Genomic DNA, 15,684 nt, shown 5'->3' with positions numbered 1-15,684 from the left:
CCAGACACCCGCCACCCACTTATCCACACCGTCATTTCCCAGCCGATGCTCCAGGAGGACAGAGGCTGGTAGTGCTGGGACCTCTGTGGTCACTTAAATCAATTAGCTGGCAAGACAATAGCTAACATGCACCATATTGCCATATTGTATGTAGAATAAGCTAATTCATTCTGTTTGACAACAATGGCACTGACTAATTCTGTCCTGAGGTAACTGATTGTGAATGTGTGTGTGTGTGTGTGTGTGTGTGTGTGTGTGTGTGTGTGTGTGTGTGTGTGCGTGTCTGTGTGTGTGTGCGCGTCTGTGTGTGTGTCTGTGCATGTGCATGCATGTGTGTGTGTGTGTGTGTGTGTGTGTGTGTGTGTGTGTGTGTGTGTGTTTGAGCAAATCCTGGAGCCATCAGCAGTGCAACCTTCTCTGACCTTAAAACACAAACTTAATCCCCAAGGAGAAACTCCAAAGTGTCTTGATACACCCTCTAACGCACACACACACACACACACACACACACACACTAACAGACGTCTGGCTGGTCATGAGACACACTCCCTCCGGCGTGGGAACAAGCCATCTTGACAGCAGACGAGGAGTGCTAAGGAGGGTGTGTGTGTGTGTGTGTGTGTGTGTTTCTGTGCGTGTGTGTGTATCTTAAAGGATGTTTGCGCATTTGTGTCCCTTCATCGCGTCCTCAGTCACCTGCACGCATTTGATCGTGCAGCTCTGCCTGTGTATTTGTTTCAAAGGGGATCTCAGAGGACGACCGTTAACAATGATATCACTTCAGCCTCTATAAATCTCTTTCTTCCTCCCAGTGGGCGAGGAGTGGTGGGAGTGAAGAATAAAAGAGGAGTGTCAGGAATGAAAGAGAAGTGTGTTTGCGCCTGGTGGGTGATAAGTGTGTGAGGGAGAGAAAGAGAGGGATGAAGGGAAAAAAAAGATGACAAGAAAGAAGTGCTGCTGTTGACATGGTGCAAGCCGAATCCTGCAGGAGTCCAATTCTGCAAACCCTCACTCGCCTGCTCCTGCAAAGCTCAGTGCTGAACCCAACCGCTAGTCACAATTATCTGCAGGTTTCATAATTGGAACACGTAGAAACATGAATTCAACTGTCATTAACTGTAGTCTATTTGGCAGAATCAATTACCACCTGTACTTCGGTCAGTCATACACACCAGTTGGAGGAGAACTCATCAAGACTGTATTTTTGTAGTGCTTGCGTGATTGCCAATCTGAGGTCATCTGCTGTTTTATTCATAATGCACTGTCCCATTCAGAAGCGCAAAGGACTCACTCGGCCAGTTCCCACTCACTGTTGATGTAAAGTTTGACTCTAGGGTCAGCCAGCTCTTTATAGTGTTGACTTACCCAAATACAAATCATAATATATGCATATATATACAGTAAGTCAGGAGGTGGGGAAAACACTTCTGGCATCCATTAGCTGGTCGTCCATTAATATCTTCTAATCCTATGGGTGCCACCAAGTGTGATTTTATCATTATATATAGCACAACAGTGTGTAACATTAGTGCTGTGAACATAACTGTGCTGTCAGGCACACAGAGCACACTGCTAACACAGTGGTGGCTGCCACACACACACACTTGCTTCCCTGAGTATTGAGGCTATTTGTGTTTCCAGTAGCAGATGACAGTTCGCTCTGACAGTGGGATGCAATTCTTTCTTTTTTTATTTTTGCTTCCACCTTCAGATCTGTCACACTTATTATACTAACCGCAGTGGCAACAAGTTGTCTCTTGCCATATTCTCTTTTGTTTGTGGATCTGCTGCTGTGGCCACTAAATAATTTGTGCTTTCTGGCCACTTGCTCACCCACCAGCACCCTGATTTCTTCTTCTCCTTCCTTTGTCTTCCATTCCTTTAGAAATCTAACATAACAATGCGCTTCTTTTTAGACATGATGCAAACTTTAGAGTCAAACCTAACCAAACCTTAATGAAAAGTGTCAGATCAGCAAACTGCCACACGCATCTTTTTTATGAGTCATTTGTAGCACATGCGAGAGACGAATTAGCAAAGCTCTAGCAACTGACCAATGAGCAAGTGCCCATGAGCAAACCACACAGTCCTTCATCACCCTTTCCTTTCTTCCCTTTTCCTCTTGTCATTAAGAGAACAGCACACAATGCTCGACAGGAAGTGTAAAAATGCATTTCTTCGGGCAGACCACACTGATCCCTCGCTCTTGTTTTTACATTTTGTTCTTTTCTTCTCCCACTTTCTCTCCTCGCCACCTTTTCTCTCTCTCCCCCGTCTTGTTCACGGTCTTTCATGTACAGATCAGAGAAGCCTGCCACTTATCACAGGAGTCTAGAGAGGCTTTCCTATAAAAGCTGGTGTTACATGCCTGATTTAACAGGGCACACACACAAAGACCCCTCTCTCCTCTCTCTCTCTCTCTCTCTCTCTCTCTCTCTCTCTCTGACTTTCTTCATCACGTTCCTGTCTGACGGATATCCCTCTCGTTTCCGTTTTTCAAACACACTTTCTCCATACACAAGTAATGTCACTCACTCGTGGACTCTTGCTCTCTTTTACAAACACACACACACACACACACACACACTCCCATGTGCACACGCACACACACACACACACAGTGCACGCTCACACACTGGCCTGCCTCGGCTCTTGTTCTCTCACAATGGGATTAGTGGTGTGATTCCTCCACTCCTTTTAAGTGGGCACACAACCAATCCACTTACGATAGACTCCACTGAATGCTGAAAAGAGTGAAGAGGAGGGGAGGAGAAAGGAAGAGGTGAAGAGAAAAAGAAGGAGGAAAAGGGAGGGAAGGAGAATAGAAGATGAAAGCACATGTGGACAGGAGATGAATGGAGCGAGGAAAGATGAAAAAGGCAGATGGATATGAGTTCAGGGGAAACATCACAGAAAATTAATCTTGTCAGTGTGTTTTAAAAACTACTAAACACTTCTCAGATAGAAATGTGATGCCAGGGGGGAAAGACAGGTTGGACAGATGGAGGGAGGACAGCAAGAAAAAGCAAAGAAAGAGAAGAAAGAGCATAAAAGAGAATTGGTGGCAGATTTAATAGCCAGAGGTGAGGCAATCACTGCATAACTCTAATAAGCACACACATGCACACACACACACACACACACACACACACACACACACACACACAAGTGGACCTGTTGCCAGGGTGACAAGAGGCAGCGGAGGCCCCGCCCTCCCCCGCCGTGTTTCACACAGTGATGTCATCGGTTGCCGCCGGCACCAGGCGGGCCCTTGGCCAATAGGACAAAGGAACTGGAGGGTGCAGCCTGTCCTTGTCTCTTTTTTTTCTTTCTTTTTATTCTCCCTCTTTCTTTCATCAGGTGCTCTCTCGCCCGCCCTCTCATTTTCTGCCCCTCTTTCTTTTTGACTTATTCAACTCAGCCAGCGGGCGGCTGCAGAAGTTGAGGCTTTAGGTCTTTCAGTGCTGATGAAGAATGAAGCTGATTAGACCGGCTGGGAGAATATTTCACCGCAGGAGAGGCCACAGTGATTGTTCAAATCCAGTAAAGTGAAGGCCACAGATACAAGTGTGTGTGACGTTAGCCTCCCATCGGAGCATTTCTCATTTTTCATAGAAGGTTTCTATTAAACAAGGGTCTTTTGTCAGGCTAGCAGCTCTGTGAGGCTGTAAAGCTCATTGTACAGAAAACCAAACCAAAGCATTGGACAAGCTGAAACGCTGACCTAATGATGGCGTTAGACTCCCTAAGGACATTGGCATGCAGGCTCTGGGGACCATGACAGTCTGTACAACATTTAATCACAATCCATGAAATTGAAATAGTTACTGAGATGTCTCAGGCTGGACCACAGTGGTGCGCCAACTGACTGACCATCCGAAAGAGCACGCGGCTAGAAATGGCTGAAAAGAGAAGCTGGTAACGTTAGTCCATCACAGGCTTATGATTGTTCTTGAGTCACTGAAACACTACATTTAAAGGACAGTGCCAGAGATTTTTCATACTTTAGCCCTTTACCATGAATGATTATGCGCATTACAACTAAACATCTTTCAAACCACGCTGCTGTGTTTTCTGAATGAATGGAATTAGATGAATCTCTATCAGTTCATGCAGCCAATGATTTCTGTTCATTTTCATATAATATGAAGCTCTATTCGCACACTCTTGGAGCTTGTTTGAATTTTATAATTCATCACAATCATCAAGTCTGCAATAATTACTGTTGTGAGGTAATGCAGTACAGTCCAACAGTGTTTTTTTTTTTTTCCTCTCTCTCTCTCTCTGCCCTCCTCTGCAGCAAAGGATGACCTTCCTCACTACACTCTGCACTTGAGAGTTACTCGCTGTCACAGTCTGGATACCTCACTTGTCAGGAGCATTCTCCCTCTTCCATGCAGATCCTGTTCAAAGAAATAAATAAATGACCAGGGTCTTATTTCTGAATCTACTGTACTAAAAGAGGCTGTGCAACATGCATGGCTTGGAGCACTTCACTGGCTTGAGTGCTTTTTATTTTGATGCACCCAAATGATAGGAAAAGCTGATTATAATAAAAATGGGCATTATATGGAAACCTCATTACCTAAAGTGCCTCTTCCATTTTCTGTGATCTTCAGAGGTTTTTCCATTGTGTACGTGCTCCCACTTCTCTATTATCCTGGTTTATTCGAATGGTTTTATACTTGTCTTAACCTTGTTGTATTCTCAGCCGTATGACTATTTGTCCTCACTTCATACCACCTGACTTTATTTCCATATGTTCCCCGTAATCTCATTTCATTGTGATGAGCCTCCCCTCCCTGCCATTATCTTGTGCTTCTGCTGAGCTTTTGTCAGAAGGGAGAGCTACATCCAGAGTGTTGTGGTGCTTTATTGCTCCAAAGCTGGAGCCTACAAGGACTCTTCACACCAGATAAGAACACTCACTGTGTGTGTACCAGGTCAGCGAATGGAGCCACCGGGGCGAGACTGATTGCTAATTATTGCATTGGATGTTGGCGGCATGTGGAGAGAGGATGAGATAATAGGAGGAGCAGACCGAAGAGAAGGCTGTCAAAGGCCTGTACCTGACACACACACACACACAAAGAACGCACATTTTCAAAGCAGGTCTCCTGTTCATCCATGTTCGCTCTAAAAAACATGCAATATGACGAGAACATGTGTACTTGTAGTGATAAACATTAGATGCTCAATAACAGACAGCTGGGATATGATAAAGTGCTCTAGGCTCTAACAAATTGTCTGAGTGTAAAGAGGTTGAGGTAAACATGGCTGACCTAAATCTGAAAGACAAAGACAGAAACTTCAACTTAAGTTCCAACAACCTGACTTTCTTTTGCAAATGCGCAGCCCACAGTTGTGCAATAGAACAAACAGTTGGCTGCTGACACCCTCTTACAGCCCATAGTAACACTTTCCTCATTGCTAAGCAGAGACAGGAAGCAGGTATGGCCAGAGGAGACCCCCGCAGGACCTTCTTCCTGTTTGGAACTTTACAAAAGGTGGGGTGAAGCTGAGTTAATTCTCGTTCCTTGCATCCCAGTCCGAGCCATAACAATTAGTGTGGGAAATCTCAAATCTAACAGCAAGGTCGACATGAGGGTACATCCTGTGAGGAAAATAAAGGTGCTGGTATCAAATAGATTATTTTGGCTTGCTGTTGCTGCAGCTATTGAGAAGGTTAAAAGGACTTCATTGCGTGGTTTAACATCAGGTAGGGCCAGCAGGCTAATGTTTAGGATACCATAGCTACTGCTGTTTTTACTGACATTATTGGATCATCTCACTGGCTTTATGACTCATCTCGACCTGGCCTACTTTTCATCTGTGTTTTAGCTGAAGCGTTTTGCTAAAAAATTCATAAAATACTTGTTTTACTCACTAATTTATTTATCAAATTAAAAGGCTGAATGAGATATAACTAAACCACAGCATAGCAATCATACTGACAAGGATAAAATGGTTTGCACTTGGTGAATTATAGACATGTGTGTGTTGCATAAAAAGGAATGAAATATTGCACACAGTGAACAAAACAGCCTTTTTCTGGGCTTGAAATCTGTTAGCTGAGCAGTAATCGGTCTGTGCACTGGATGAAATTGTACATTTAACCTCGTGTTCTCTGTCTTCTGTAGGCAAGTGAGACCAACATGATTATATAATTTATTCCACAATAATCTCTTTAGAACATGAATCTATATGGTGGGCATATTGCAATCAGGACATGAATATATTGAAATGTTGCTGGAAAATGTGAATTTGTCACAAATCCCCAAACCCTTGCACACTGATAATGCTTGGCTTGATAAATCGAATCAGACTCTGAAATGATCCAGGGGATCACATCACTGATTAGAACTTCTTACTGGAATTTCGCAGCAATTACATTTTGGAAATAGCTCTCTCATCACCAACGTTATCAGGTTATGGCGGGTGAGATGCTCAACTGTGTCAGAGAGATTAGAATGTATTTTGAATGATCAAATCAAGTCTGTCAAAAAAAAAAAGCTCCCAGTGCCTCAGTCTTTTTTTGCTAGGTCATGTCAAATAAACAGTCTTGCTTTAACACTTACCATTGCTACAGGAAGTGACTGGCATGCTATAGACAGGATGCAGCCTGTCATAATGAGGAGAGGCTGATCAATGGATGGACAGGAAACAGGAGAGGCTGCATAAGTTTGTTATGTACATAAAGTTCCAACAAGTGACTAAGCAAAATCTTACTCTGCCTCAGACGTGTCATATGATCTGTGTGCCTCTATTCAACTCGCGAACAAGCACAAGCACAAAAAGTCTGGCCAAACAGATAGCGTTTCATGGAGCTGAGAAGAACACAGGGTTCGTTGAAAGGTGATCAGAGCTATCTGTCTGCGCTTGACAGTAATCAAAGGCTGCAGACGTGAAAACAACATCATATGACAGGGGTTGTGATGCACTGCTGCGCCAGTGTCTGAACCGCATGAGGAAGAACAGAGTTCACTGGAGACAGCATGACCCAGTGGGAATGAGGAGAAAGGATGAAACAGCAACACGAGGAAAGGAAAGAAACTAAATATTGAAGAAGGGGGTGAGCATGCACCTGAAAACAGGTAGAAGTGTTTGTTTGAAAGGACGTGGAATGATACATTTCCAAGTTTATACCATGGTGGTCGTGCAAAATGCCTGTTTGGAGCTGAAAAAGACCTGCCACTGTTGTGAGCTATCACTCGAAAAGATCAAACATTTCCACATGATGTTCACAAGCTCAGAGGCCTATTTGAGTTCAGCCTTGGGCCTCAGTTCAAGAAATGAGCATTCACTCAAACAAATGATACCTGATCAGTTATGTAAAAGCTGTTAGGTGGTTCTTCCAGTTCTACATAACTGCTTGTCACCGGATAGAAATGTAGTTTTAATCATACACACGACAGATGTACATAGCCTTTAAAATGCACGCGCACACTGCCTCTTTTACAGTACTAGGGGCTGTTACAGGTCACCGAGCAAACAGGGGAGGGGATTTGTCTGACAAAGTTCCTTGTAGCCTGATAGTTATTACTGCAAAATGACATGATTGTGCACCCACATGCACACACACTGATCTCCGTGGTCTTGTAATTAAGACAAAGTGCCCCATTAGTTCTCCATTAATGACTGGAACAACTACACGTCCAATCAAGTGATTTGGTCCACTATTCATACTTGGTTTCTATAGCAACGGACCTATTGAGCCTCTCGACGCTTGATTAACAGTGAAGAGTTTGCACCATAATGCACTCCATTATGACCAACCCCATCCATTGTTAATCAAGAGCAAAACGAGCATGCTAACATATTAATAAACACAAAGAAGAGTGCAATATGTTCAATCCTCCGCATCTGTTTTCTGTTGTCATCAGGTTGTTTGAGTATCCTGTTTAAAACATTTGTGAATTAAAACCCAGATAAGTCCTTATTCTGGCTGTTTTTTTCTTTTTTTTTTAGAATTCACAGTGTGCTGGCTCAGACACTGTGAAAGAAACCAGGACACTGAGGCATGTAAGCACCTTGTACAGGTGTCTGATGGATGTCTATGTGAGTGGGTGCACCTTTGATTCAAGTAACTTGAAAGCAATGAAGAAAACTAGAGTCACTTGTTGCTTCTACTACTGGAGATAAGACGAAGAAGCCGAATCTGCATGTTTTGCTAAATATGTTTGGGGGGGGGGGAACTTGCTACCTGGATTATACTCAGTGTTTTTTCTAGTGCAGTGTTCCTTTACACTGCACAGAGCCTGAGGAGATGGTGGGATAATCAGGATAGAGCATTAGTGTTTCTGTAATTGTACTCAATGTCAGATAAAGAAATGTTGCCAAGCAGAAAAATCATTACAAAATGAATAAAATGACCTACAAATACTAATGAACGTCTTTTAGTGGGTGAAATCCAACTAAAAATGATCTTAAAATGGACTACACATACTAAGTGATGAGTGCAGTCTGAATTTAGACAGACTGAATCTGTAGAGCAAGTCCTTATCTCTGCACACTCACTCTCTGTGCTTCAGTCCATGCAGGTTTATTAAAACTGGCCAATTCACATCAGTACTAAACAGACCAGGGCATTCAGCTCTATCTATTTTGAGATGGCTAAGCGCCTAGCCTAGTTTTTCTTTGCAGATTGAGCGGTTTTTAGCCCAAAGCAATTAGGCAAACTCACTAGCCCTGTCAGCGAATGCATTGAACGCAATCCTGCATTGAGAAATTAACCACTGGGCAGATTTTCTACCATCCTGTCTCCATTCAACACATCTTTTCTCCTTCTTTTTACTTCCTTTTCCCTCTTTTCATGAAATGACAGACAGAGTGATTAACTGCCGAAATCTGCCAGTTGCCCCCCCCCACACACACACACACACACACACATATAGTGGCACATACAAAATCTCAAATTCATCCTTCATGTTTCATGTGAGGGGCACCGAATTGTGGCGTTTGGAGAGCCCAATTTCCATGACAACAGGGCTGAGGATTAGGGTGAAAAACTGTCATTCCAGAGCAATTGTCAGAGCACCTTGATTCAGAAGAGCACTTAAGAGTGGAGGGAAGGAGCAGAGGACGGGGGTGGAAATGGAGGAATTTGGGTCGGTTGAAAGGATCAAGGGAGCATTGGAGGAATGGGTAATGATCCTGCTGAAGATCACTTTACCCTCACATCCTTACTCATTGTAAGTCACTACAGTATGGATAAGAGGTGAACACCCAAAATGTAAATGCACAGCAGTAAGATATGAAAAGATGAGAGAGAAAGATGAAAAGAAGCACTGGAAAGAGAGGAGAAGAGGTGGCAGTGCCGAGGAAGAGGGGGGAGAAAGGAGGAGGGAAGGGAGCTAATTACAAAAGCAGCCAAAACGGTCCAACAGTCCCCCCAACAGCCGAAGCTTTCACTCTTTGCCACGTGGCTAAAGGTGCTGAGAAACTCGCACCATCCATGTCTACTAGACTCCTGCCTGGTCTGGTTGTATTTTTAGGATTTCTGGCTCTTCAGTTTTTAATATGCACTTACATGTATTTATTATGTTCTGCTTGTCTTGTGTTTTAGCAGCAGCTGCACAAGGAGATCCCACAGTGTCCAACTCTGCACATGCATCATTCTGCACAGTGAGGCTCTAAGTGATGTAGCAACAGGCAAAACACATTTTTGATATAGATATATATAGATATAGATAGATGTAGTTTGATAAGATCATCAGTCCTGACATAAATCAATGATGGCACAATGCTTTAACTCTGAACATGTTTCTGACTTCAACATGTTGCATTAATACCACTTACAGTTGTATCCTAAAAGAGAATTAGGCAGGTCAGTGGAAAACATGGCACTCTGCATCGAAGCATAACCTGACCATGAAGAATTCTCAGCTGCAGAAGTAATTTTGGGACTGCTCATAAACCTGGAGGGGACCGGAGGCAGGTTAAAGGAACACCTTGACATTTTAAATTCCATTTCTTTTGCTTCACCTAATCTTTCTAAGACAGAAGGATCGCCTCCCACAAATTTCATATTCACTTTTCAAAGCGCTGCCAGAAAGGGAAATCATCTTGTGTAAGCATGTTGCATGTGATTTCTGCAGTGGCAGCCTGTCAGTCTTCTCTTTTCTAAAGTTTATTGCAAGCTTTATATATTTTTGAAACCTCTGAGCAAAAAGCATTTATGTATTAATTTCATTTTTTTTCATATTCATGAGATTTTGACAGGTTCTCTTTTGATCCATATGGTTTACTGCTGCTTAGAAGTGATTTCTTTCATTACACACGAATCCCCCCAACCTGCCTGCAAATGTAATAGACCAGGCGCTTGTCATTCAGCACAGTTTCTTCTATGATGATCAGCTCGGAACAATGTTTGCACGGGTGGATGCAGCCTTCCTCCAATTAGCTGTTCTGGAGCTCCTTCTGAAGTTAGCAACCGTTCATGTTCATCTCAAAACATCTGCTGTTTTTCAATGAATACACAGTTTTTATTCCGTTGCAGAGCTGTGTGTCTGTCTGTAACTTTAGATTCAGGAAAAATATTACGAACCGAAGGCATTTGAAAATCCACATCTATCAGCTGATCATTATAGAGCCCGGAGGAAGACAGTGAGCAGACGGAAACACAGAGGGGAAGCGGTAACATTGTTAGCACGACGCACTCAGCTCTAGTGTCATCACATGTCACTTTATACACACAAAACACTGTGCCAAGAATGACCAGACATTGTCTGACTGATCATTTAACATATGCACATACAACTGACCTCAGATCCAAAATGTCATCACATTAACTGGATCTGCTTTCCTGCCATCTTAGTGAGATTCAGGCCTTTACTCATGGCAGACCATTTACTAATAAAACAAACTAAATGTGCTAAAAAGTGATCTACTGTGTAACTCAACAGCCATCGTCAACAAAGAGAAAAAAGAGGATAAAACATATACACAGCCTGAAGGTCATTAGCATGTCAGGCCACCACAGCTGGCACAATGTATAGTCTATGCCGCCGCTTGTTCCTTCTCTGATTGTGGAGCGGAGAGTCATGGGAAGAAAGAGCAACAACAGAGCGGATTGTTGGAGAGTCACGTGATGCATCGGCAGATCCGATGAGACCGTGTGGTGCTGTAACTGTTACTGTACAGAGGTACACTCTCCATACTGTCCCTCAGCAGAGATAAGCAGGAAGCGCTTCCTGACGTCTCAGTACCACACATATGACAACAAGGAAGGACACAAAGAAGACCAATGTCCACTTTTGTCTACATCTACATACAACATAGGAGTCTGCCATGTCAGTACTGATGCTATTGTATGTCCATTTCATGTCGATGTCTTCCAGGGCAGAATGAGCAGTACTGCATGGGATCTTCAAACTGTCCCAGTTGTTAGTGATACAGTTTAAACAGGAAGCTTGAAAAGCACCACATCACCAGTCTTGTTATGCAATGGTGATAAAAACAAGTCATAAGGAGATTATAAAATGATTAACGACATCATGAGACATAAAGGACCTGACCTGATCAGAGCAACATCATCTAACTCATGAAGCATTAGCCCTAGAGATGTTGATGTTCAGTCCGGGATGAGTCATCCGTGTTCACGAGGGACTCTCCTCTCTGGAGTTTTTTCTCCAGAGAGAGTCCCTCGTGTTCATGTGGTACATTAGCAACACTGACTTATTGATGAAGCTGCAGTCACAAGCTCCTCAGGAGCCTGTTGTTTGGTAGATCTGATTCTTTTCCATTGTCTCAGGCAGCTGACGCCCAGCCCTTTGAAATGAGCTCACAGCTAAGATGACAATGTACATAGCCCTTTTGAGGATGTTGTGTTGATGTGGTGCAGGCTGGAAGAGAATCTGTCTGTTGCCAAGCGTCAGTTGTATGTACACTTCAAATTTAAGTAAATATAAGGGAGTGGCATCTATCTTTATAGCCCCCCTCCTCCAGTTAAAAAAAAAAAAGCTTTTCCTGGCAGCAGTCCAACTAAAACTCTCCACCAATCATCTCACTGGAGAAGAAAGTGTCTCCTTTCAATGACAAATTAGATTGTCAGTTGATGTAATGGATAATTACATTTAACAGTACTTGAATGGTATCAGTCACCTGCTGAATAAGCCAGGCGGAGGGCGGCTCAATGAATTGCTGTGGGAGTCTGTCACCTGCTTTCATACATTTATAGAAGAAAGAAAGAAAGCTGCATCACCAAATTTTTTTTGGCCTCTTGGAGGTAGTATGAAGAGCTCTGTTATGACAAACTTGTCAGCAAACAGATTTTTTATTTAGACATCTCACGGATAAGTAGCAGCATTAGCATTTGAGGCAGTGATCTGGTCAGCTGATGAAAATTGAAAAGTCCAGTTTTCTCTCTCTTTTAAGTTCTGTTTTGGTGAGTGGGTTTATCAGATTTTTTTTTTTTTTTTTTTGGGATACTGAGCTGATGAGAGTGGTGAGAGTAAACCACAACTTTAAAGTTGGATGCCAGAAAAGCAAAATAACCACCTGAAAGATGCTATAAAGCTCCATGGAGCCATGAGGAATTGGATGATAATTACTAGTCAATAGTGCTCCCTTTCTCATTATAGTCCTTTGATTCATTTCTAATACAGAAATGTTGATTCTCACAACTTTAAGAAAATCTGGTGGGAGGTTTCTGACCTGCAAAGTCTGTGCTCTCAGACCTCACTAGAGCACCCAGATGTGCCGTCATTACTCTCCATTCAGTTCTGTAAATCTCTTGGAAATGTGCTCTTGTATAGACATAGATGCACCACTTAGTAGCACTCAGAGAGACGTTAATGGCCTCTGATGACTTACCTGGTAACACTGGATGCACTGCATGAACTCTCGGTCGGGAAAGCAATGTCTCTTCCTGTTGTCTGGGAATCATCTGAGCTGATTTGTATCATGACATGCCCTCCCTCCGACTTTGAAATGTATGAAACTAAGCAAGGCAACAGGTCATACTTTTGGGTATAAAGACTGTGTTATCTGATGCTGATGCTCTCTTTGTTAAGGAATACATACTCCTTGTCACAGAAGGCAGAACTCCCAGTAGACCATTAAGTCATAAAGGTTCTACACCGTCCTTTTAAGCACCCCCATCAAGGTTATTGACCATTATATACAACCACCCTTCTAGCTACTTCTGCCTAGCTCTGTTCTCTGCTGTACCAGTAAACATAAAAACCACAGTAAACAGGTCTGGCTTAGTGCTCTGGAGTTGCTTCACATCTGCCCAAACATACACAGTCATGCACAGACTTGACTAAAAAGAATTCCAATGAAATCATTTTCCTACCCAAATTGGTATTAACAATTAAAGTATTAATCGCTAAGCCTAAAACACACACACACAATCTTCAGAAAGCAACAATTCCCATAATGCTCACCATTGCACTATGACCCCAACAGATCCTCTGTAACAACAGGAGAGGACTGGCTCTGAAAAGGGTCTTGTGGATAGACCGGTGTGTTCTGTCCCTGTCTGTATCTCTGAGCCATGCACGGCAGATTACTTTGAACATTTTCTTTTTTCAGTGCGCACACTTCCACAGAGGTTCAGAATAAAACTCCAGCTGTGCAGAGACGTCACCAGGAATCAAGTTGGAATCATTTTTAACGAGAAGAAAATCTCATTTCATAAAAATAATTTGTATCAATGACAGTCTGTGTTTAAATTGCTCACAAAGTGATTCTCCTCAGAGCTGCCGGTAGTGACAATATATCACTTATGAACTCAAATAGATGAATATACAAAGAAGAATTTCATACAAAGAGTTCCCGTGCAGTTAGAAGAGAGAGTTAGAGCGTCGAGTCAGTTGCATTTTCTCCTGAGGGCAAATGCCTTCAGGTGGTACAGGTAAATCATATTTTTGGCATGTTTACACTTGTGTTTTACATGTCAGGTCAAATTTAGCAGCTCTAAAGTGGTGACACACAGCATCCTGCTGTGCATTTCTGGCAGATGTCTTCATATTGTCAGTCATCAGAGCTGCTGTAGCTGCACCGTGATATGATTCAACACTTCCCTCTCCAGTATCTCTTGCCCTTGAGGAATGAAATGTAGTTTCAGCATAACAAAACAAATAATCTCTGAACCCACATTGTGAGATTTGAAAAGCCCCTGTGGACAAAAGCAAGCAAGCCTAAAGTAGTTCGGTGCAAGTCAGACGGATGCGTGAGAGGTATGCTGTGCTAATACTGTAAACAGGCAATAACAAGCAGTTTTCACAATCTGTTTGGTTCTAGACCAGCGTGTTACATAAAGCACAACATTGCGCTGTCTAGCTAACATGCTGAAACAAGCCGTTGGTTTGTACATTTAATTCCTGCACAGACAGGATGGTCATAGTAATAAATAGGGCGGATGTGGGTAGTCTCTTTTCTCTAAACATATGTAACTCATTATTCTTCTTAAAGTAATAGTTGGGCATTTCTGGAAATACTTATCTTGCCAAGAGAGTTAGATAAGAGGATTGATGCCAGTCTCTGTCTGTATGGTAAATATGACGCTCAAAAGCAACACAACCCACCAATCATCACCTCTAACTCTGACTAATTAGCAAGTTTTGAGTCTTTTGTTTTGGCAAGGACCCTTCAAAATACCACAGCTTTTCACATTCGCACGGATTAAATGCAAGATGGTGAACTATTCCTTTAAGATGTATTGTTCATAAGAGACAGGCATTTTTTAGGGATGGGGATTTACGAGCAAATGACCTAAATAATGACATGAGTTTAGAACAAAAACAGATGAACGATATGCAAGTAGCACAAAAAATAATGAGGTTGGACACAGCTCCACTGCCAACTCATTAAAAACTCAAGTGGTGAAAGTGAAACCAAGTCTCTGCCGGCTATCTCCTTCCATCTGACCCTCTTCGGCTGAAACTGCTAGGATGTACTGAGGGGATTTTCTAATTTCATGCTCCTCTTCCCATTTTGGGGAATTAAAGTCAAATTTCTCAAGGCAGCAAACAACTTAACACAACCGACTTAACATTAATTTAACCTCAATCCCACAGTGAAAACTGAACCCAAAAGGAAAAGTCAAAACGGTGCAAGAACCACTCTGGACTGAAAAAAGCAACTAGTGTGCAAAAGTACTAAAACTACTGGGCAAACTTTCCCTCAATCCCCCTGAGCAAATCAAAAAGGCATAGCGGATTAGCGCACTGTCGCAAAGCTCCTATTGACCTAGAAGTATGTGTGTTCATCACAACCAAATTAGGAAGCACTTGTGTATTTTATTACGTGTGTCTGTGTGTAAGAGCGATTAAGCTCCAATCGTATCGGTGCACCTAATCCCTTTACATGGGCCTTCATATTTGAGACTGAAAGCCTACATCCGTCTCTGTGGAAGATGCTCATGGTGAAATCGATGCATTCCAGTGTTGATCATATGCACAGCATATACATTGCAGACAAAATTTGAGCTTCAAAACAATGACTGTCAGGTGGGATGAGAGGAGGAGGAGTGAGAAAGAAAGCAAGAAAGAAAGAAAGAAAGAAAGCAAGAAAGAAAGAAAGAAAGAAAGGACATGATGAATATTTCTCCTGGAAGGGGGGAAAAGGGGAGGCAAGATACAGAATCAGATTTTGATGAATAAAAATTGCTGTTCTGAAAATCCTCAGCCGCCACCCAACCGGCAACATTAAGCTCTGATCATCTGGTGACACACACAC

The sequence above is a fragment of the Chaetodon auriga genome, chromosome 24 (genome assembly GCF_051107435.1).
Source record: "Chaetodon auriga isolate fChaAug3 chromosome 24, fChaAug3.hap1, whole genome shotgun sequence".
Lineage (NCBI taxonomy): Eukaryota > Metazoa > Chordata > Actinopteri > Chaetodontiformes > Chaetodontidae > Chaetodon > Chaetodon auriga.
The sequence above is the reverse complement of the archived record's forward strand: the minus strand, read 5'-3'. Positions refer to the sequence as shown.